Source organism: Phyllobates terribilis, unplaced genomic scaffold (assembly GCF_046119375.1).
Source record: "Phyllobates terribilis strain yellow unplaced genomic scaffold, ASM4611937v1 Scaffold_4__5_contigs__length_816908805, whole genome shotgun sequence".
Lineage (NCBI taxonomy): Eukaryota > Metazoa > Chordata > Amphibia > Anura > Dendrobatidae > Phyllobates > Phyllobates terribilis.
The window spans coordinates 188,491,033-188,515,323 of NW_027362764.1; the positions used below are offsets into that span (position 1 = coordinate 188,491,033).

Below are 24,291 nucleotides of genomic sequence, written 5' to 3' on the forward strand. Positions count from 1 at the left end.
TGTTAAAGGAATGTGTCACCCCCCGGGAGATATCAGACGGCTAATATGGGCATACAGGTTATAGAAATGTAAATCTATACATACCTGTATGCCCCATATTAGAGGTCTTGTGGCTGTGCTTTTTATAAAATCCTTTTTCCTAAGCTTGGCGTCCGGGGGATGCCAAGAAATGCCCGCCAATATGCTTACTTTAAATATCCCCCCCTTCCCCTGCCCGCACCTGCACGTCACAGGGCCCTATGACGTCCAGTCTAGTGCTGCACATCCCGCACATGCGCAATGCGCCTATAGTGTAAGGTGCATTTTTTTTCTCTCTGCCCTATTTTACTGATCTGCTCTAGTGCGCAGGTGCCAGGAATCACTGTGACTTCCGCTCCAGTGACCTCCGGCGTGCGCAACAATGAGGTTTGGTCCCCACTTCCTCCCGGCATCCTGCTGACCTATTGGTTAAATCACGTTTTTTTCTTAAATGTAGTTTTAAATATTTTTGGCAAATTTTTTACATATCACAATCTGTATTGAAAATAAAAAACAGAAATCTTGCAATTTTCACACTGGCCACTGGGGCATTTTTAGACTCTAATTTCCTGTTGCTTCAGGAAACAACACGTGTTTGTAGCCACAGTGGTGAGCAGGGCTGTGGCTTCAGAGTCGTGGAGTCGGAGTCTGTGTCCATTTTGGTGGAGTCGGAGTCAGAATCGGAGTTGGTATGAACTCCTAAAATATATAATAAATTGGGTACAGTAGTTCAATGCAGTTTGTGGGGAATATTTTTTGGGAATTTGGGAAAGTTATGAAATGTCCTATAAATGTCTGTCCTATTCCTGATCTAAGGGTCTAGACTTTTAGCTGAAATAAATCTGTGCTACAGTAAATTTATCACTTAAATATGAGCCATGTATGAGGGAGTCGGAGTCGTGGAGTCGGTGTCATGGAAATTGAGGCGTCGGAGGTTTGGCTTACCGACTCCACAGCCCTGGTGGTGAGACCCCCGATTCTATGTATTGAAGTATCTAATGAGCATGTGCAAAGGTGATTGTGAGGAGAAGAGGAGCAGGGTCAGCTGGGGCATTGCCTATTGCGGTTGGTGGATCCTGTGCTATCTGTATAGAAGTGTTACCTGTCATTGTAATCCTGCTTCTGAAGATAACTTGCTGAAAACTGTTCCTGACAGGACAAGAAGTATGAATCTAAAAAAATAAGCCTCCGTGGCCAGTGTGAAAATTGCAAGATTACTAATTTTATTTTTAATTAAAAATTATGGTATGAAAAAAAAAACATTGCCAAATTGAAAAAAAAATACAATTAACACAAAAACCTGATTTAAACAATAAGTAATTTTGTAATGGCGGCACGGTGACTCAGTGGCTAGCACAGCAGTCTTGCAGAGCTGGGGTCCTGAGTTCAAATCCCACCAAGGACAACATTTGCAAGGAGTTTGTATGTTCTCCCCGTGTTTGTGTGGGTTTTCTCCGGGTTCTCTGGTTTCCTCCCACACTTCAAGGACATACTGATAGGGAATGTATATTGTTGTGAGCACCAATGAGAACAGTGTCCATAATGTCTGTAAAATTGTCTGAATTGTAAAGGGCTACGGAATATGTTGGCGCTATATAAATAAAAAGATTATTATTATTATTATTATTAATGATAGCTTCTCTTTAACTATGTGTGATCAAATGTCCAAGCAAATCATTATATTACTTTATATATGAGGCTACAACTAGACTGATGACACAATTGACTTTCTGTGACTCTTTTGGGGCAATTTTTCATGATGAGCTGGACACACGATGTAATAGCGACTGCAGAACAAAATAAAACGTTATGTTTGATTTTAATTTCTCTCCTTAGCAATGAAAGTTTTAGGCACCTAATGAGTTAACTTCTGTTAAGTCCCAGTGGGCATTATCAGATAGCAACTCCAAGAAGTACACTCCAGTGAAAACACCGTATTTTACAGATTATAAGACGCTTCGGACCATAAGATGCACCCCAAATTTTGGGGAGGAGAATAGAAAAAAATGTTTTTAATAAAATGGTGGTGTTTCTTATAGGCCACTTTTACGGTAGCTTACTGGGGAAGGCGGCTGCGGTGGAGTGGGGTCCCAGGAGGCAGAATTGCTGCTGGGGGACTCCACCAGCATGCGGGGCCCACTGTAACCTCGCATCGCAAAACACCCCCTCCTCCCAGCCCGGGGTCCGCAGCTTTGCCCCACTCCTGCCGTCAGCTTCCTGCAACAGCGACCTTGCCTCCTGGGACCCTCCTCCACTACAGCCGGCCTCCCCCCGTAAGCTACATTCAGATTATAAGACGCACCCCTATTTTGCCCCCAAATTTGGGGGGGAAAAGTGCATTTTATAATCCGAAAACTAGGGTATTTGGACTCATCAGTTGCCAAATACTTTGATTGCTAATATCTCCAGAGAGGCGAAATTAAAAACAAAAAAACGTTTTATTCCGCTTTGCAGCCACTGTTACATTGTGCGTCCAGCTGAACATGTAAAATCTGGTAAAAGGTCCTCTTTAGAAGGGTCTTTAGAAGCTATCTTGCATATCATTTTAGACATAAAGGGGTTAGGCATAGAATTGAGTCTATCTGCACAAAATGACTGTTCAAACCAGTAGTCTTGACCTTCTGGACGTTACTGTTTTGTTTTTTTTGTTTTTTTTTTACACTAGTTTAACAAATATGCATCATGTAACAATATATACACTGTATACAAAGTGCTTTACAGTCATAGATTTTAATGTAAAGATATAAAACAGGAACATAATTAAGGAGACTGTGCCTGCACAAAATAACTGTTCAAACCAAGTACAAGCGCTTCCTGCACCCTTGGCATGGGCAAATTGTTCAATGCAACTTTTCACCTACGGTAATTGTTTTCTAACCATCTACACTCTTGTAATGCCAGAGCTGTCAATCACAGAAGAGAGGAAGGAGATAGATGGAAAACAAGTGGATGGGAAAGTGCTCTAAACTATTTGGCCAGGTCAAGGGTGCACCTGTGCTTGGTTTGAACAGTCATTTTGCGCTGACAAACTCTAATTATGTCCTTCTTTTATAGTCTGTTAAATATCTCTACATTAAAATCTATAACGGTAAAGCACTTTGTATCTGATACATATATTTGTACATGATGGATATACAGTATATTAAACTGGTACATAAAATCTTATGGTCCTGGTCCAGTATAAGGTGGAGCGCTACCAAAAAGTGTTTTTGTATAATGGTAAATAATATTCTGTCTTCTTAGTTTAAAAAGAAATCCCCTATTTTATTAATGGAATCGCTTCTGGAATTTCAAGACAGCCGGCTCCTTTTATAGCTTGTCAACAGGCTATAGACTGTAGTCTGCAAGTGAGTTGTAGTCTGGAGACTATCATAAAAATGACTGTCATAAATGGCACAGCTCGCTGGCAGGATCTTACGACATCACGGGCTTCTGAATTTTCCACAGGTTACTCTCCTATAGTTTCTGCCCCAAATTTAGGATTTAGTTTAGAGAATATCATGCCATTGCTGATTATACAATAGTCATAAAAAGATTCCACCAATCGGAAACTTCAAAAAACAGTAAACATGTAAATATATAACATAAAAGTAATAAATACATTAACGTTCTAAGTTTTTGTACTTTTTTTTTTTTTTACAAGTTTTCTGAAACAAATTAGGATTTTTGATTCCTCAAAATGATTAACTCTTATGTTTTTTTTTTTATATATAGTTATAAAGTTTTTTTTTTTTGACCACCACAATGATGACCAAGGTACGCTTTCACTAGTAAATGGTGTCTCCGACACAACATTGCTGTTCAAAATAAATTACTATTAATTTGCGAGCAATTAAACAGCAATGAAATGAGCAACAGAAGTGATCACATGAGTGGGGAAATTCTCCAGCCTGCTGTTCAGGAACATAGCGACAGTACTGGATAATCCTAATGAGATTGATGACCTGAAAAGCCTGGTATAAAAAAGGCCCGGCTTTTGTCTGACTAATGTAAGAGAACAGGGAGGTAAAAAAAGAAGGAAAGAAAAAGCGAATTATCATAGCAACACGAATGACGTGTAAGCGGCTAAGTGTGAATCAAACAGAACGGCAATGGGAGCAGATCTCGGGGCGAGCAGGCCTGACATTTCAAACAAGGACAAGGTAGCAGCACTTGCAGTCTGTGAACTTCACAGTTGGCAACTGCCCAAGTGTCTGTAAATGCCCATGAAGGGAGGGAGCGGGAGGGTGGACACGGGAAGAACTAGGTTAGTTTACACGAAAACGTCTGTAATAAAAGACTGGCTGGCACACTCTTCCATCTGACCTGTCTCCCTCCAATGTTTTCATCAAGAATGCAGGAATCTCTTCAGACCAGAGAACACGCTGTATTCTTCCGAAAAGCTAAAGTGGAATAAAAAAAAAAAAAAACCTCTCTCTTTCAGATAATCCAAACATAATCCGTTCTGGCATCACTGAACTGTTCACCCCTTCAGGACCAGCAGGGGACCCTACTCGGGGTGCCTCGAAAGCAGCACCACTGACAGATGATTGCTGACCTACTCTACTGTATGATGACTGCTTCTACTTATTCGCCACTGACCTTATGATGGAAGCCGTCTATATATCTGAGACGATCACTCCAGGCATATAATCTCTAGTTTACGACATTATTACCGAGAGTTCTAACTTGTCACCTTAGATGTCATCACATCACTCAAAGAGATGACGTGAGTTTTACATGTATTGTTCCCCATCATTGCACAGCCTGAGATTAAGAAATGATACAATAGATAATAAGAAATGGAAACCTCATGATATGTACAAATTTATATATATACAGTACAGACCAAAAGTTTGGACACACCTTCTCATTTAAAGATTTTTCTGTATTTTCATAACTATGAAAATTGTACATTCACACTGAAGCCATCAAAACTATGAATTATCACATGTGGAATTATATACTTAACAAAAAAGTGTGAAACAACTGAAAATATGTCTTATATTCTAGGTTCTTCAAAGTAGCCACCTTTTACTTTGATGACTGCTTTGCACACTCTTGGTATTCTCTTGATGAGCTTCAAGAGGTAGTCACTGGAAATGGTCTTCCAACAATCTTGAAGGAGTTCCCAGAGATGCTTAGCACTTGATGGCCCTTTTGCCTTCACTCTGCGGTCCAGCTCACCCCAAACCATCTCGATTGGGTTCAGGTCTGGTGACTGTGGAGGCCAGGTCATCTAGCGTAGCACCCGATCACTCTCCCTCCTGGTCAAATAGCCCTTACACAGCCTGGAGGTGTGTTTGGGGTCATTGTCCTGTTGAAAAATAAATGATGGTCCAACTAAACGCAAACCGGATGAAATAGCATGCCGCTGCAAGATGCTGTAGAAGCCATGCTGGTTCAGTATGCCTTAAATTTTGAATAAATCCCCAAGTGTCACCAGCAAAGCACCCCCACACCATCACACCTCCTCCTCCATGCTTCACGGTGGGGACCAGGCATGTAGAGTCCATCCGTTCACCTTTTCTGCATCGCACAAAGACACGGTGGTTGGAACCAAAGATCTCAAATTTGGACTCATCAGACCAAAGCACAGATTTCCACTGGTCTAATGTCCATTCCTTGTGTTCTTTAGCCCAAACAAGTCTCTTCTGCTTGTTGCCTGTCCTTAGCAGTGGTTTCCTAGCAGCTATTTTACCATGAAGGCCTGCAGCACAAAGTCTCCTCTTAATAGTTGTTGAAGAGATGTGTCTGCTGCTAGAACTCTGTGTGGCATTGACCTGGTCTCTAATCTGAGCTGCTGTTAACCTGCGATTTCTGAGGCTGGTGACTCGGATAAACTTATCCTCAGAAGCAGAGGTGACTCTTGCTCTTCCTTTCCTGGGGCGGTCCTCATGTGAGCCAGTTTCTTTGTAGCGCTTGATGGTTTTTGCAACTGCACCTGGGGACACTTTCAGTTTTCCCAATTTTTCACACTGACTGACCTTCATTTCTTAAAGTAATGATGGCCACTCGTTTTTCTTTACTTAGCTGCTTTTTTCTTGCCATAATACAAATTCTAACAGTCTATTCAGTAGGACTATCAGCTGTGTAACCACCAGACTTCTGCACAACACAACTGATGGTCCCAACCCCATTTATAAGGCAAGAAATCCCACTTATTAAACCTGACAGGGCACACCTGTGAAGTGAAAACCATTTCCAGTGACTACCTCTTGAAGCTCATCATCAGAATGCTAAGGGTGTGCAAAGCAGTCATCAAAGCAAAAGGTGGCTACTTTGAAGTACCTAGAATATAAGACATATTTTCAGTTGTTTCACACTTGTTTGTTAAGTATATAATTCTACATGTGTTAATTCATAGTTTTGATGCCTTCAGTGTGAATGTACAATTTTCATAGTCTTGAAAATACAGAAAAATCTTTAAATGAGAAGGTGTGTCCAAACTTTTGGTCTATACTGTATATATAATGACCCTTTGTACAAATAGGGACAAGACATGCTGTTTCTATGCATATGGGCATCCACAGTGGCGTAACTTGAAATTCATGGGCCCCAATGCAAAATCTCTAACAGGGCCCAAATTAACACAGGTCTTTTATAGTAATGGTCTTTTGATATAGGCCAAAGTGACCTTCTGGGCCCCCTAAGCTCCAGGGCCCAGGTGCAATTGCAACCACTGCATCTATTGTTGTGCTGACGTATTGCAGCCTCTGGGCATCAATATAGGCCTGTAATATTTCTATAGAGGTCTACATACAAGTACAAGAATAAGCCTGTTCCATTATGTATATAGCACCCACATATACCACAGCACCCTACAAAGCTTTGTCCTGTCCCTAATGGAGCTCACAACTGAATTGTCCCACTTTATGTACAGAAGACCACAATAGTAGTTTCCGGGAGAAAAAAAAATGCTCAAAAACAAGCTGTAAACAATAAGTGATACTGATCACATAATATATTTTCCCTGATCCTATGGTAGCCGCTTTATTCTGGGTTCTATCCTGGGTTCCAGAAGTTTGGCTTCCAGTCCTGTGCTCCCGGCTGACTGCTTATTTCAGTGGCTTAGCCAGCCCCCTTCTCTGTCACTGCTGATATATAGTACAGAAAAGGGGGCTGACTGAAGATCTTGGGCAGCACTGCACCATTCCGGGGGGTGTTGTGCTCCTGCTTGATTGATAGTTCGGACCAGCGGCACTGTTGCATTGCTGGCCTGAACTGTGCACTCAATATAATGCTATATAAGATGGCTTTGCCTCTGGAGCATTGGAGGAGCGCAGTGACACTGAAGCTGTCCGGGATATGGAGCGGTCAGTACACTCCAGCCATCCCAGCCAGCTTGGGAGGAGCTCTTACAAGCTTTATAAAAAGAGCTTGTAAGCACTGTGCATGTTTGACCACTGCGGTTAGACCTCAGCGGTGGCCAGTAACCTAGGCAACAAGCAGTAAACAATAAATTTAAAAATATATATATTTTTTTTTTCTTGAGAACGAAGATTATTTTTTTTAAATAACAAAACACTTTGCAATTCTACCATACAACAACATGGGAATAGGTCTTTGAGTACAGGAGTAAGCAGTCAGCCGGCGTTCTCACAAGTACTGCTTCAATCACGTGCTGCCGAAAAAAAACAAAACAAAAAACTGTCCTGTGTCGTCACAGAACCAGAAGCAAAATGGCCAGGACCCAGGATGACGTGACTAATGGATGATCGCACTGGACAAACGGGGCTAGTACAATTATATTAGTAAGTTATGTAACTTCTGGGCATTTTTCCCCTGGAAATCCCCTGTAACCAATCAGTATATTTAGTGTATAGAGAAGACAGTGCAGTGTACAGAATATATACATCCATGGAAAATACATGCAGACTCCACACAGATATTACCCATCCTGTCAGTCCCCAGGACTGCACCCTTAGGGACACAAGTACAGAATACAGCACATCACTAAGTCCATACACTGTCACTGCACAGTATACAGCACATCACCAAGTCCATACACTGTCACTGCACAGTATACAGCACATCACTAAGTCCATACACTGTCACTGCACAGTATACAGCACATCACTAAGTCCATACACTGTCACTGCACAGTATACAGCACATCACTAAGTCCATACACTGTCACTGCACAGTATACAGCACATCACTAAGTCCATACACTGTCACTGCACAGTATATAGCACATCACTAAGTCCATACACTGTCACTGCACAGTATACAGCACATCACCAAGTCCATACACTGTCACTGCACAGTATACAGCACATCACCAAGTCCATACACTGTCACTGCACAGTATACAGCACATCACCAAGTCCATACACTGTCACTGCACAGTATATAGCACATCACTAAGTCCATACACTGTCACTGCACAGTATATAGCACATCACCAAGTCCATACACTGTCACTGCACAGTATACAGCACATCACTAAGTCCATACACTGTCACTGCACAGTATACAGCACATCACTAAGTCCATACACTGTCACTGCACAGTATACAGCACATCACCAAGTCCATACACTGTCACTGCACAGTATACAGCACATCACCAAGTCCATACAATGTCACTGCACAGTATACAGCACATCACTAAGTCCATACAATGTCACTGCACAGTATACAGCACATCACCAAGTCCATACACTGTCACTGCACAGTATACAGCACATCACTAAGTCCATACACTGTCACTGCTCAGTATACAGCACATCACTAAGTCCATACACTGTCACTGCACAGTATACAGCACATCACTAAGTCCATACACTGTCACTGCACAGTATACAGCACATCACTAAGTCCATACACTGTCACTGCACAGTATACAGCACATCACTAAGTCCATACACTGTCACTGCTCAGTATACAGCACATCACTAAGTCCATACACTGTCACTGCACAGTATACAGCACATCACTACGTCCATACACTGTAACTGCACAGTATATAGCATATCACTAAGTCCATACACTGTCACTGCACAGTATACAGCATATCACCAAGTCCATACACTGTCACTGCACAGTATACAGCACATCACTAAGTTCATACACTGTCACTGCACAGTATATAGCACATCACCAAGTCCATACACTGTCACTGCACAGTATACAGCACATCACTAAGTCCATACACTGTCACTGCACAGCATACAGCACATCACTAAGTCCATACACTGTCACTGCACAGCATACAGCACATCACTAAGTCCATACACTGTCACTGCACAGTATACAGCACATCACCAAGTCCGTACACTGTCACTGCACAGTATACAGCACATCACCAAGTCCATACACTGTCACTGCACAGTATATAGCACATCACCAAGTCCATACACTGTCACTGCACAGTATATAGCACATCACCAAGTCCATACACTGTCACTGCACAGTATATAGCATATCACCAAGTCCATACACTGTCACTGCACAGTATATAGCACATCACCAAGTCCATACACTGTCACTGCACAGTATATAGCACATCACCAAGTCCATACACTGTCACTGCACATTATACAGCATATCACTAAGTCCATACACTGTCACTGCACGGTATACAGCACATCACCAAGTCCATACACTGTCACTGCACAGTATATAGCACATCACTAAGTCCATACACTGTCACTGCACAGTATACAGCACATCACCAAGTCCATACACTGTCACTGCACAGTATACAGCACATCACCAAGTCCATACACTGTCACTGCACAGTATACAGCACATCACCAAGTCCATACACTGTCACTGCACAGTATATAGCATATCACCAAGTCCATACACTGTCACTGCACAGTATACAGCACATCACTAAGTCCATACACTGTCACTGCACAGTATACAGCACATCACCATGTCCATACACTGTCACTGCACAGTATACAGCATATCACCAAGTCCATACACTGTCACTGCACAGTATACAGCACATCACCAAGTCCATACACTGTCACTGCACAGTATACAGCACATCACCAAGTCCATACACTGTCACTGCACAGTATACAGCACATCACTAAGTCCATACACTGTCACTGCACAGTATACAGCACATCACTAAGTCCATACACTGTCACTGCACAGTATACAGCACATCACCAAGTCCATACACTGTCACTGCACAGTATACAGCACATCACCAAGTCCATACACTGTCACTGCACAGTATACAGCACATCACTAAGTCCATACACTGTCACTGCACAGTATACAGCACATCACCAAGTCCATATGTGACACCCCAGGGGTCTGGTTGTCACAGTGATAGAGATATTACGTCTGAGAGCAGGTGGGAGGTCCTTTGGTCAGGGATCCTGTGCATGCCACACCTCCTGCCCAGCCTTGGGAGGGGAAGAACTTCCCCTGTATAAACCCGGGGCTGAGGCAGGGTTATTGAGTCCAGGAAGAGTAGAGACAAGAGCAGCATAGGAAGCAGCAGAGTCACAAGGAGTCAGGGGCTGGCAGCTAAAGAGCTCGCCCTGACTAAGAAGATTCTTTACCGGACCCGGAGTCCGAGGCTGTGGGGACTAACTTCTACCCAGCAGCAGAATCCGTCAGGCAGGGGATTTCAGGTCCCCTGGCCCAGAAGCCCGAAGGCACGGTCACACGCGTGGGACCAGCACCGCCATCGTGGAGCGGAAGCCATTAGAAGGCCCCGAGTCACCGGCCATACGGGTGAGCACCACACGGTACACTCAGGGACGTGGGCTACTTACATCAGCTTCTAGCAAGGTAGCCAGAAGAGTACAGTCAGCTTGGGAGGCCTACAACTACGCCTGGCCAGGGGAGATCCCATCTGCTCAAGGACTGACCAGGCCCCGTTCGCTAGCAAGTACTCCGGGAGGGTCTATCGTTGTTACCAGTAAAGACCCTGAACGCTACCATACCGTCTCTGAGTGGTTCCTGCTAGCCCCATCATCCACGTCAGCTGCCCTGAGGCCATACCCCTCCCGTTGGGGGTTATACTATCACGCTGCACCATCCTTCCACCGGCCTCAGCGGTCTGCCCTGCAGCAGCAGCCCCCCTGGCTGCATTCAACGGGTGGCGTAGTCATCAACCATTTTCTACCGCTAACAGACTGCCGTCCAGTTTGACTCCCTGGGCACGGACCGGGTCACCGCCACGAGACTACAACCCTAAACAGATCCGGCTCCGGGTAAGCTCCCGCGTGCGCAACGCAGCGCGACACAGGCCCAGGGGCGCGTCAACTTTGGCGTAGTCGGCAGGATCACGTGCCCGCAACCACCGGGTACTGCGTGCCTGAAAAGCAAAGACTGTTCAAACTTACCATCGGTGAAGATTCCCGCCATCCGGCGCCATCTTCAGCCTTCTTCCCGCCATCGGTGAAGTTTCCCGCCATCCGGCGCCATCTTCAGCCTTCTTCCCGCCATCCGTGGAGTTTTCCCGCCATTGGACGCCATCTTGAGGACGCCGCGCGGGAAGAAGAGGGGCGTGGACTCCGAAAGCGCGCGAGAACTGAAGCCCCGCCTCACGTCCGGACGTTGCGTAAGGTCCTGGAAGGAGCCCAGCAGACGCCGACGTCACAGGAGCGCGACGGAAGGTCCTCAACCCTGACGATCCACTGCGGAGCCGCGGCCTACGGAACAGGATCATCGCAAGGTAGGCCACGGTCCACTAGGGGGGAGGAAGATGTCGGATACGGAGGAGAGCTCCACTGCCTCAACCCCCGCCAGCGCTACCGCTGTTGCAGTTATGCCCTTCACCATGCCCTATATCCCGGGAGCAGCTTGGCTACCCCAGTACTCAGGGGAGTCACATACCCTGCATGACTTTAGAGAAAAGCTGGATAGCCTCTTCCAGGTGTACCCCCTCACAGAAGAGCAAAAAGTGAGCATCCTGGTGGCCCAACTAACTGGGGCAGCCAAAAGGGAAGTAAAATCCTGGCCACCTGGGAGGAAGACTGTCGCAGGGATACTAACCCGGCTGAAGGACACCTTTGATACCCGCACCTCAGCCGAGATTAAACTTAGATTCTACGGGTGCAAGCAGCGAGCGCATGAGAGTATAAGGGACTATGCACTCAACCTACAAGAGGCCCTGAGGGCCATTAAGCAGACCGACCCTAATGGAGTGGGAAACGAGGACAGGCTGTTGACCGAACAATTTATAGAGGGTTTATATTGCAATGCCCACCGCACCCAGTTGCGGGCAATGGCCTTACAGGACCCTCATCTAGAATTTGCACAGTTCAAGGACAGAGCCATCCGGGTGCTCCGAGAACCGGCACCAGGTGGCGTTGTGACCCACAGACGCCCCACTACCACTTACTACCAGGAGGCGGCGCCCTTGTCAGCAGGGCCTGTGGGAGCTGATGCGCAGGCTTTGGACAATGACCCGGCTCCAGACCTACACCATCAGGTCCAAGAGCTAGCTAAAAGCGTTGCTGCGCTAACCCGAACTGTGCAGTCTTTACAGGTTTCCACTCCAGGGAAGATCCAGCTGGCATCCGGACCGGAGGACATCCCGTGGCGTCGACCAAGGAGGACCCCACCGGCCAGAGGAAGACCCAGTGACCGATACAGCGAGGACGGACGACCCATCTGCCGCCGCTGCAATCAACCCGGACATATGGAAAGGTACTGTTCTTTAAACGGGCACAACCTGGGGTAGAGGGCCAACCCCCAGGAAAAAGATCACCAGGCCCATCGAACTGGCGCGACAGATATGTGGGAGGACGTCCAGTCTTGCCTGTGGTACTGGATGGCATTCCCATGAGTGCCCTACTGGACACCGGGTCACAGGTCACCACCATCCCGTACGTGCTCTTCAAGCAGTACTGGAATGACTCGGATATTACCCGCTACCCTGACGACGACTTGAGTATCATCGCCAGCAATGGTCAGCCCGTGCCACAGATCGGATTTAAAGAGGTGACCATCAAAATTGGTAGAGTCGAACTGGCCGCACAGGGACTGATCATTGTAGATATTGACAAACATGAGAGTCACCCAAAAATAACTCTAGGAACTAATGTAATTGAAAATTGTCTTGCAGAGGTGATTTTCCTTTTACAGCAGGTTGCCAAGAATGCCAGCTCCGGCGAGCAGCGGGTGCTCCAGAAAGAGATCCGGGCACTGATGCAACGGCAACAAGTGGAACTCTCCGGCGGTGAGATTGGTAGCGTAAGAATGTGTGACCCTTTTCCTATTGCCATGCCCCCAAAAAGTGAAATGATGATTTGGTGCCGGGCAGCTATTGGTCTGAGAGGTAGAGATTACCAGGCAATGGTAGAACCAGTTTACTCAGACAGTAGGCCCACCATTTTGACAGCACGGGGGGTGGTCAATGTACGCCATGGGAGGGTGCCCGTTCGCATAATAAATATCGGGGAGAGGGAAGTGTACCTGCCCCGGTATGCCACGCTAGCCAAATTATATACCACTAATCAAAATTCTATACAATCTGTGGAACCCTTGCCTCCATCTCACCCGGAGGAAGGTAACGGCTCTAAGAAAGACATGGAGGACTGGTGTCAGCAACTACATCTGGGTACTGACTCCACTCCCTCACACCAGAAACAAGGAGTCTATCGGGTGGTTCAAGAGTATGAGAGAGTGTTTAGTAAACACCCGTTAGACTTCGGGCGAGTCAAGGGGGTAGAACACCGCATCCCCACGGGAGATCATCCTCCCATAAAAGAGAGGTATCGACCCGTACCCCCTGCACATTACCAACACGCCAAGGGGATGCTTAGAGACATGAAGGAGGCTGGGGTAATCCGGGATAGCTGTAGCCCCTGGGCAGCCCCACTAGTTTTAGTCAAAAAGAAAGACAACACCATGAGGATGTGTGTAGATTACCGGAAAATCAACCGTATCACACACAAGGATGCGTACCCCTTACCAAGGATAGAGGAGTCATTGGCTGCTTTAAGATCTGCTAACTTCTTCTCTACCTTGGATCTCACTAGCGGGTACTGGCAGGTTCCTGTAGCAGAGGCGGACCGGGAGAAGACCGCATTCACCACCCCGATGGGACTTAGCGAGTTCACCTGCATGCCGTTCGGACTCTGCAACGCCCCAGGAACCTTCCAACGATTAATGGAGTGCTGTCTGGGCCACAGAAACTTCGAGACGGTCCTGTTGTACCTGGACGATGTCATCGTATACTCCAAAACTTATGAGGACCACCTGAAACACCTGGCGGAGGTGTTCGAAGCTCTGGCGAGTTACGGCCTAAAGGTGAAACCCTCCAAGTGTCACCTCCTGAAACCAAAGGTGCAATACCTGGGACACGTGGTGAGCGCTGACGGAGTGGCTCCCGACCCCGATAAGATCACCGCAATTAAGGGATGGCCAAGCCCCTCCAGCGTAAAAGAAGTGCGGCAGTTCCTAGGGTTGGTAGGCTACTACCGAAGGTTTATTCCCGGTTTCACCAAAAAGGCAGCACCTATGCAGGACCTCCTGATAGGCCAGTCCCGGAAGGCCAAGAACCAGAAGCCGCCCTTCAAATGGGAAAAGCTAGAAGAAGAGTCCTTCCGCCAGCTGAAGATGGCCCTCACGGGGGATGAAATCTTGGCGTACCCGGACTATAGCCAGCCCTTCATCCTCTACACCGACGCCAGTAACATCGGGCTAGGAGCCGTACTGTCCCAGATTCAGCAGGGGAGAGAACGAGTAATCTCCTATGCCAGCCGAAAACTGCGACCCACCGAAAGGAACCCCGAAAATTACAGCTCATTTAAGCTAGAGTTCCTGGCCGTGGTATGGGCAGTCACCGAGCGCTTTAGGCATTACCTCGCTTCTTCCCGGTTCACCGTATACACGGATAACAACCCGTTGACACACCTGGACACGGCAAGACTCGGTGCCCTGGAGCAGAGGTGGATGGCCCGTCTGTCCAACTACGAGTTCACAATTAAATACCGGGCAGGGCGCTCCAATACCAACGCGGACGCCCTGTCCAGGATGCCCAACCTGCCGGACGGAGGAGAAGATCCGGAGGGACTGGAAGAAGTTGAACTCCCTGCGTTCCACCGTCATGGGACTATCCAGTATTCCCACCGGGTAAGGAGTAAGCAGGCTGCTACGTTGAACCCCTTACCTCACTACAACTGGGCGGAAACGCAAGACAGCGACCCTGCCGTCCGACTGGTGAAGGAGATGCTGACTCGCCCGGAGGCTAGCCTGGAATCAGACGCTCCAGAGGAAGCCAAACAACTATGGGCAGAGAAGAGTCGACTGTTCCTTTACAAGGGGAAGTTGTGCCGCAGAATGGTTAACTCCAGGACGCATGAACTACTCTGGCAAGTAGTGGTGCCACGAAGAGACGCAGCCATGGTGATGGAGGCATACCACGACGGAGCTGGACACTTCGGGTGGAAAAAGCTGGAGTTCCTGCTGCGCGAGCGGTTCCACTGGGTAGGCATGAGGGGAACCATCGAGAAGTGGTGCAGAGACTGTGGCCCGTGCAATCTGAGAAGGAAGGACCGGGCCAGCCAGAAGACTCCCCTGCAGTCCATCGTCACCCGGCAACCGTTGGAACTGGTAGCCTTGGATCATGTAAAACTGACCCCCAGCAGAAGTGGCTACGTCTACGCGTTAACCATCGTGGATCATTACTCCCGGTTTCTGGTTGTCGTCCCCGTCAAGGACTTAACGGCTCGAACAGCAGCTAGAGCCTTCCAGCAGCACTTTTGCCGTCCACACGGGTACCCGGACCAAGTGCTGACGGACCAGGGACCTGCCTTTGAAGCGGAGGTCTTCCAGGAATTTTGCAATCTGTATGGCTGCCGGAAGATAAGGACGACACCCTACCATCCGCAAACTAATGGACTTTGTGAGAAAATGAACCAGGTGGTAATGGATCTTCTAAAAACGTTGCCCCTGGAAGAACGCAGTCTGTGGCCTGAGAAGTTGCCCGATCTGGTGGACCTATACAACCACATCCCGGTAGGTTCCACCAACTGTACCCCGGCTTACCTAATGAGGGCAAGACCTGGTAAGTTACCTGTTGACCTGGAAATGGGAGTCCTGACGCCCGAGGACACTTCACCAGAAACAGACTGGGACACAGAGAGGCAGCAGCAGTACCGGAAAGTACAGGAGAGCGTGGAGCGAAGTCTCTGTCAGGCTAGGGAAAGACAAGAGAAGACTTACAACCAGTATGCTCCCGCTGTTCCCCTGGTACCCGGAGAGCAGGTCTTGAAGAGGAAGAGACGGCTCCACAAGTTGGACGACCAGTGGGAGAAGGACCCGTACACCGTACTGCCCTCAAGCCACGAGAACCCGAAGGTCTGTACCATCAGTAAAGACGGAGGGGAAACCACAGCCATTGTATCCCGGGACCACCTGAAGAAGTGCCCCGAACAACTGAGGAACCCTGAGGAGGAACAGGAAGACCATCGACCCGTGGAAGAAAGGGAAGATATGGTTAGTACCGTGCTCGGGGACTTCCCTCGGTCTTGGACTCAAGTCAATGGTGCAGTTGTGGTACCCGTACTCACCTTCCTCCAACCATCATCCCAAGAACCTACGGAGCAACGGGTAGAGCTGGAAGAGCAGCCGGTCCAGGAGGCAGAAGACTCCACCCAAGCGGACCAGGAGAATCCACCCTCTGCTTATAGTGAGCCTGCCGTACCCCTAGTGAGACAAAGAGCCGGTAGACAGCTGCCCAGTTTACCCTTGACAGCTCCTACACCCTGTAGTTCAGGGCCAGACAGTCAGCTCCGTAGGTCCACTAGGGCCACTAGAGGCCAGTTACCCGCACGTTGGAGGATCTAAATGTTTAAGTTGTTTTACAATGTTTACCTGTTTATTGTTGCTTGTGTGTAATTTTGTGTTTCTAGTTGTTTTTAGGAGTCTTCGGTGGATTTACCGGGAATCCTTTGTATATAGTTGGAGCGTAACCCAGGATGGACTAGAGACTGTTAAGGACTTGGGGTAGGACAGACCCCTACCTGGTTACGTCTCCCTGTGTTGGTGAAATGGACACCTTTGCTTTTCTTCAAAGACTGCACCCGGTTGCGGACATCCGTGACCATCTTATTGTGTTTCCTTATTGTATTTTATTGTTCTTTGATATACCTTGTTCTATTTTTCTAAAAAGTGTTTAGTCCCGGAGTACTAAATTTCACTAGGGGGGAGTGTGACACCCCAGGGGTCTGGTTGTCACAGTGATAGAGATATTACGTCTGAGAGCAGGTGGGAGGTCCTTTGGTCAGGGATCCTGTGCATGCCACACCTCCTGCCCAGCCTTGGGAGGGGAAGAACTTCCCCTGTATAAACCCGGGGCTGAGGCAGGGTTATTGAGTCCAGGAAGAGTAGAGACAAGAGCAGCATAGGAAGCAGCAGAGTCACAAGGAGTCAGGGGCTGGCAGCTAAAGAGCTCGCCCTGACTAAGAAGATTCTTTACCGGACCCGGAGTCCGAGGCTGTGGGGACTAACTTCTACCCAGCAGCAGAATCCGTCAGGCAGGGGATTTCAGGTCCCCTGGCCCAGAAGCCCGAAGGCACGGTCACACGCGTGGGACCAGCACCGCCATCGTGGAGCGGAAGCCATTAGAAGGCCCCGAGTCACCGGCCATACGGGTGAGCACCACACGGTACACTCAGGGACGTGGGCTACTTACATCAGCTTCTAGCAAGGTAGCCAGAAGAGTACAGTCAGCTTGGGAGGCCTACAACTACGCCTGGCCAGGGGAGATCCCATCTGCTCAAGGACTGACCAGGCCCCGTTCGCTAGCAAGTACTCCGGGAGGGTCTATCGTTGTTACCAGTAAAGACCCTGAACGCTACCATACCGTCTCTGAGTGGTTCCTGCTAGCCCCATCATCCACGTCAGCTGCCCTGAGGCCATACCCCTCCCGTTGGGGGTTATACTATCACGCTGCACCATCCTTCCACCGGCCTCAGCGGTCTGCCCTGCAGCAGCAGCCCCCCTGGCTGCATTCAACGGGTGGCGTAGTCATCAACCATTTTCTACCGCTAACAGACTGCCGTCCAGTTTGACTCCCTGGGCACGGACCGGGTCACCGCCACGAGACTACAACCCTAAACAGATCCGGCTCCGGGTAAGCTCCCGCGTGCGCAACGCAGCGCGACACAGGCCCAGGGGCGCGTCACATACACTGTCACTGCACAGTATACAGCACATCACTAAGTCCATACACTGTCACTGCTCAGTATACAGCACATCACTAAGTCCATACACTGTCACTGCACAGTATACAGCACATCACCAAGTCCATACACTGTCACTGCACAGTATACAGCACATCACTAAGTCCATACACTGTCACTGCACAGTATATAGCACATCACCAAGTCCATACACTGTCACTGCACAGTATACAGCACATCACCAAGTCCATACACTGTCACTGCACAGTATACAGCACATCACCAAGTCCATACACTGTCACTGCACAGTATACAGCATATCACCAAGTCCATACACTGTCACTGCACAGTATACAGCACATCACCAAGTCCATACACTGTCACTGCACAGTATACAGCACATCACTACGTCCATACACTGTAACTGCACAGTATATAGCATATCACTAAGTCCATACACTGTCACTGCACAGTATACAGCACATCACCAAGTCCATACACTGTTACTGCACAGCATACAGCACATCACTAAGTCCATACACTGTCACTGCACAGTATACAGCACATCACTACGTCCATACACTGTAACTGCACAGTATATAGCATATCACTAAGTCCATACACTGTCACTGCACAGTATACAGCATATCACCAAGTCCATACACTGTCACTGCACAGTATACAGCACATCACTAAGTCCATACACTGTCACTGCACAGTATATAGCACATCACCAAGTCCATACACTGTCACTGCACAGTATACAGCACATCACTAAGTCCATACACTGTCACTGCACAGTATACAGCACATCACCAAGTCCATACACTGTCACTGCACAGCATACAGCACATCACTAAGTCCATACACTGTCACTGCACAGTATACAGCACATCACCAAGTCCGTACACTGTCACTGCACAGTATACAGCACATCACCAAGTCCATACACTGTCACTGCACAGTATATAGCACATCACCAAGTCCATACACTGTCACTGCACAGTATATAGCACATCACCAAGTCCATACACTGTCACTGCACAGTATATAGCATATCACCAAGTCCATACACTGTCACTGCACAGTATATAGCACATCACCAAGTCCATACACTGTCACTGCACAGTATATAGCACATCACCAAGTCCATACACTGTCACTGCACATTATACAGCATATCACTAAGTCCATACACTGTCACTGCACGGTATACAGCACATCACCAAGTCCATACACTGTCACTGCACAGTATACAGCACATCACCAAGTCCATACACTGTCACTGCACAGTATATAGCACATCACTAAGTCCATACACTGTCACTGCACAGTATACAGCACATCACCAAGTCCATACACTGTCACTGCACAGTATACAGCACATCACCAAGTCCATACACTGTCACTGCACAGTATACAGCACATCACCAAGTCCATACACTGTCACTGCACAGTATATAGCATATCACCAAGTCCATACACTGTCACTGCACAGTATACAGCACATCACTAAGTCCATACACTGTCACTGCACAGTATACAGCACATCACCATGTCCATACACTGTCACTGCACAGTATACAGCATATCACCAAGTCCATACACTGTCACTGCACAGTATACAGCACATCACCAAGTCCATACACTGTCACTGCACAGTATACAGCACATCACCAAGTCCATACACTGTCACTGCACAGTATACAGCACATCACTAAGTCCATACACTGTCACTGCACAGTATACAGCATATCACCAAGTCCATACACTGTCACTGCACAGTATACAGCACATCACCAAGTCCATACACTGTCACTGCACAGTATATAGCATATCACCAAGTCCATACACTGTCACTGCACAGTATACAGCACATCACTAAGTCCATACACTGTCACTGCACAGTATACAGCACATCACCATGTCCATACACTGTCACTGCACAGTATACAGCATATCACCAAGTCCATACACTGTCACTGCACAGTATACAGCACATCACCAAGTCCATACACTGTCACTGCACAGTATACAGCACATCACCAAGTCCATACACTGTCACTGCACAGTATACAGCACATCACTAAGTCCATACACTGTCACTGCACAGTATACAGCACATCACCAAGTCCATACACTGTCACTGCACAGTATACAGCACATCACCAAGTCCATACACTGTCACTGCACAGTATACAGCACATCACCAAGTCCATACACTGTCACTGCACAGTATACAGCATATCACCAAGTCCATACACTGTCACTGCACAGTATACAGCACATCACCAAGTCCATACACTGTCACTGCACAGTATACAGCACATCACCAAGTCCATACACTGTCACTGCACAGTATATAGCACATCACCAAGTCCATACACTGTCACTGCACAGTATACAGCACATCACTAAGTCCATACACTGTCACTGCACAGTATACAGCACATCACCAAGTCCATACACTGTCACTGCACAGTATACAGCACATCACCAAGTCCATACACTGTCACTGCACAGTATACAGCACATCACCAAGTCCATACACTGTCACTGCACAGTATACAGCACATCACCAAGTCCATACACTGTCACTGCACAGTATATAGCATATCACCAAGTCCATACACTGTCACTGCACAGTATACAGCACATCACCAAGTCCATACACTGTCACTGCACAGTATATAGCATATCACCAAGTCCATACACTGTCACTGCACAGTATATAGCATATCACCAAGTCCATACACTGTCACTGCACAGTATACAGCATATCACTAAGTCCATACACTGTCACTGCACAGTATACAGCACATCACCAAGTCCATACACTGTCACTGCACAGTATACAGCACATCACCAAGTCCATACACTGTCACTGCACAGTATACAGCATATCACCAAGTCCATACACTGTCACTGCACAGTATACAGCACATCACCAAGTCCATACACTGTCACTGCACAGTATACAGCACATCACCAAGTCCATACACTGTCACTGCACAGTATATAGCACATCACCAAGTCCATACACTGTCACTGCACAGTATACAGCACATCACTAAGTCCATACACTGTCACTGCACAGTATACAGCACATCACCAAGTCCATACACTGTCACTGCACAGTATACAGCACATCACCAAGTCCATACACTGTCACTGCACAGTATACAGCACATCACCAAGTCCATACACTGTCACTGCACAGTATACAGCACATCACCAAGTCCATACACTGTCACTGCACAGTATATAGCACATCACCAAGTCCATACACTGTCACTGCACAGTATACAGCACATCACTAAGTCCATACACTGTCACTGCACAGTATACAGCACATCACCAAGTCCATACACTGTCACTGCACAGTATACAGCACATCACCAAGTCCATACACTGTCACTGCACAGTATACAGCACATCACCAAGTCCATACACTGTCACTGCACAGTATACAGCACATCACCAAGTCCATACACTGTCACTGCACAGTATACAGCACATCACCAAGTCCATACACTGTCACTGCACAGTATACAGCACATCACCAAGTCCATACACTGTCACTGCACAGTATACAGCACATCACCAAGTCCATACACTGTCACTGCACAGTATATAGCACATCACCAAGTCCATACACTGTCACTGCACAGTATACAGCACATCACTAAGTCCATACACTGTCACTGCACAGTATACAGCACATCACCAAGTCCATACACTGTCACTGCACAGTATACAGCATATCACCAAGTCCATACACTGTCACTGCACAGTATACAGCACATCACCAAGTCCATACACTGTCACTGCACAGTATACAGCACATCACCAAGTCCATACACTGTCACTGCACAGTATACAGCACATCACTAAGTCCATACACTGTCACTGCACAGTATACAGCATATCACCAAGTCCATACACTGTCACTGCACAGTATACAGCACATCACCAAGTCCATACACTGTCACTGCACAGTATACAGCACATCACCAAGTCCATACACTGTCACTGCACAGTATACAGCATATCACCAAGTCCATACACTGTCACTGCACAGTATACAGCACATCACCAAGTCCATACACTGTCACTGCACAGTATACAGCACATCACCAAGTCCATACACTGTCACTGCACAGTATATAGCACATCACCAAGTCCATACACTGTCACTGCACAGTATACAGCACATCACTAAGTCCATACACTGTCACTGCACAGTATACAGCACATCACCAAGTCCATACACTGTCACTGCACAGTATACAGCACATCACCAAGTCCATACACTGTCACTGCACAGTATACAGCACATCACCAAGTCCATACACTGTCACTGCACAGTATACAGCACATCACCAAGTCCATACACTGTCACTGCACAGTATATAGCATATCACCAAGTCCATACACTGTCACTGCACAGTATACAGCACATCACCAAGTCCATACACTGTCACTGCACAGTATATAGCATATCACCAAGTCCATACACTGTCACTGCACAGTATATAGCATATCACCAAGTCCATACACTGTCACTGCACAGTATACAGCATATCACTAAGTCCATACACTGTCACTGCACAGTATACAGCACATCACCAAGTCCATACACTGTCACTGCACAGTATACAGCACATCACCAAGTCCATACACTGTCACTGCACAGTATACAGCACATCACTAAGTCCATACACTGTCACTGCACAGTATACAGCACATCACCAAGTCCATACACTGTCACTGCACAGTATACAGCACATCACCAAGTCCATACACTGTCACTGCACAGTATACAGCACATCACCAAGTCCATACACTGTCACTGCACAGTATATAGCACATCACCAAGTCCATACACTGTCACTGCACAGTATACAGCACATCACTAAGTCCATACACTGTCACTGCACAGTATACAGCACATCACCAAGTCCATACACTGTCACTGCACAGTATACAGCACATCACCAAGTCCATACACTGTCACTGCACAGTATACAGCACATCACCAAGTCCATACACTGTCACTGCACAGTACACACAGCACTGGATCATATATATCATATATACTGAGCCCCAACCTCCATGTCACACACTGCACACGACACTGAGCTCTGTACCTCAGTCAGCTGTCAGCTGTGCACTGCCTGCAGAGCCGGTGCATGTGGCTCCTTCTCTCCTCACCATTAGAATGTGATAAAGTCACATGACTGGAGCCTACATGACACATTGCTGCATTAACCACCTCAGCGCAGACAATCTCCCAGAACTGTTTACAGCAGCAGCAGCAGCAGCACAGACATTATAACATGACATGATAGCATTGCACAACCCGGCAGAGCTGCAGCCTGTCCCAGCCTAGCAGCAGAGCACACAGTAATGGTGTCCTGGCAGAAGCCTCTTATGTGGGGATCAGCGCATAGGAAGAGAAGGAAAGCTCTCACCTGACAGTCAATGCACTGGACGAGCAGCAGCACAGGCAGGAGGAAAGCTCCGGCTCCAGCTGATTCTGCAGCAGGGCGCTGGGCTTGTCCTGAAATGACCCTGCCTGGGGAGGACGAACAAGGATAGGGAGGGCGGGAGTGTGAGGAGGAGGAGGAGGAGGCAGCAGCCTCTGCTCCACATCAGTACAGACACTGCCTCATACTGTACGGCGAGGAGCTCAGCTCTGCTGCATGAGCTGTCTCCATGTGTCATCCATATTACCCCGCACATCCTGGGGGAGGAATGGCCACTGTGACTATGGAAGAAACAGTGCTGGGAACGTCCATGGGGTACAAAACAGGACCCCTAAACCTATATACACGAAGTCTGGCCACTATATAACTGGAGGGGCTGAGCAAGAAGACGCCTTGTCATCATTTACATAAAGAACCCTGCTTCTATTAGATACTCGGATCATATATATATATGTAGCACCCTGAGGATTCGGCTGCTACAGGGGTATTGCACCTCAACCCAGAGGTGTGATATTCCACTCCCGGGTAAGGAAGGAGTGTGGAACTGAGCTCAGATAGACTGCATGCACTACATACATCCCATTCCAGAGGAGCAGGCCGACGGTACTCCCACTTAGAAATGTGCAGGTACAACCGAGCCTGTTCCTGGCTGGAGTGGGAGGGGGGTGGTACATCCCATGTAGTGTAGGGGCA

General features: G+C 47.5%; 1 protein-coding gene across 4 annotated transcripts in view; it reads right to left on the reverse strand.

Annotated features, from left to right (window-relative positions):
• Window positions 1–23,733, reverse strand: part of THRB (thyroid hormone receptor beta) — a 449,080-nt gene extending 425,347 nt beyond the window's left edge. For 3 of the 4 annotated variants that reach the window (XM_073677977.1, XM_073677980.1, XM_073677979.1), the window contains exon 1: window positions 23,584–23,733. The gene's annotated coding sequence lies outside the window, so the exon portion shown is untranslated. Of the gene's footprint in view, window positions 1–23,259; window positions 23,386–23,583 lie in introns of those variants that run through there. The other variant, XM_073677978.1, reaches the window with a different exon arrangement.
• Window positions 23,734–24,291: the final 558 nt, after the last annotated feature.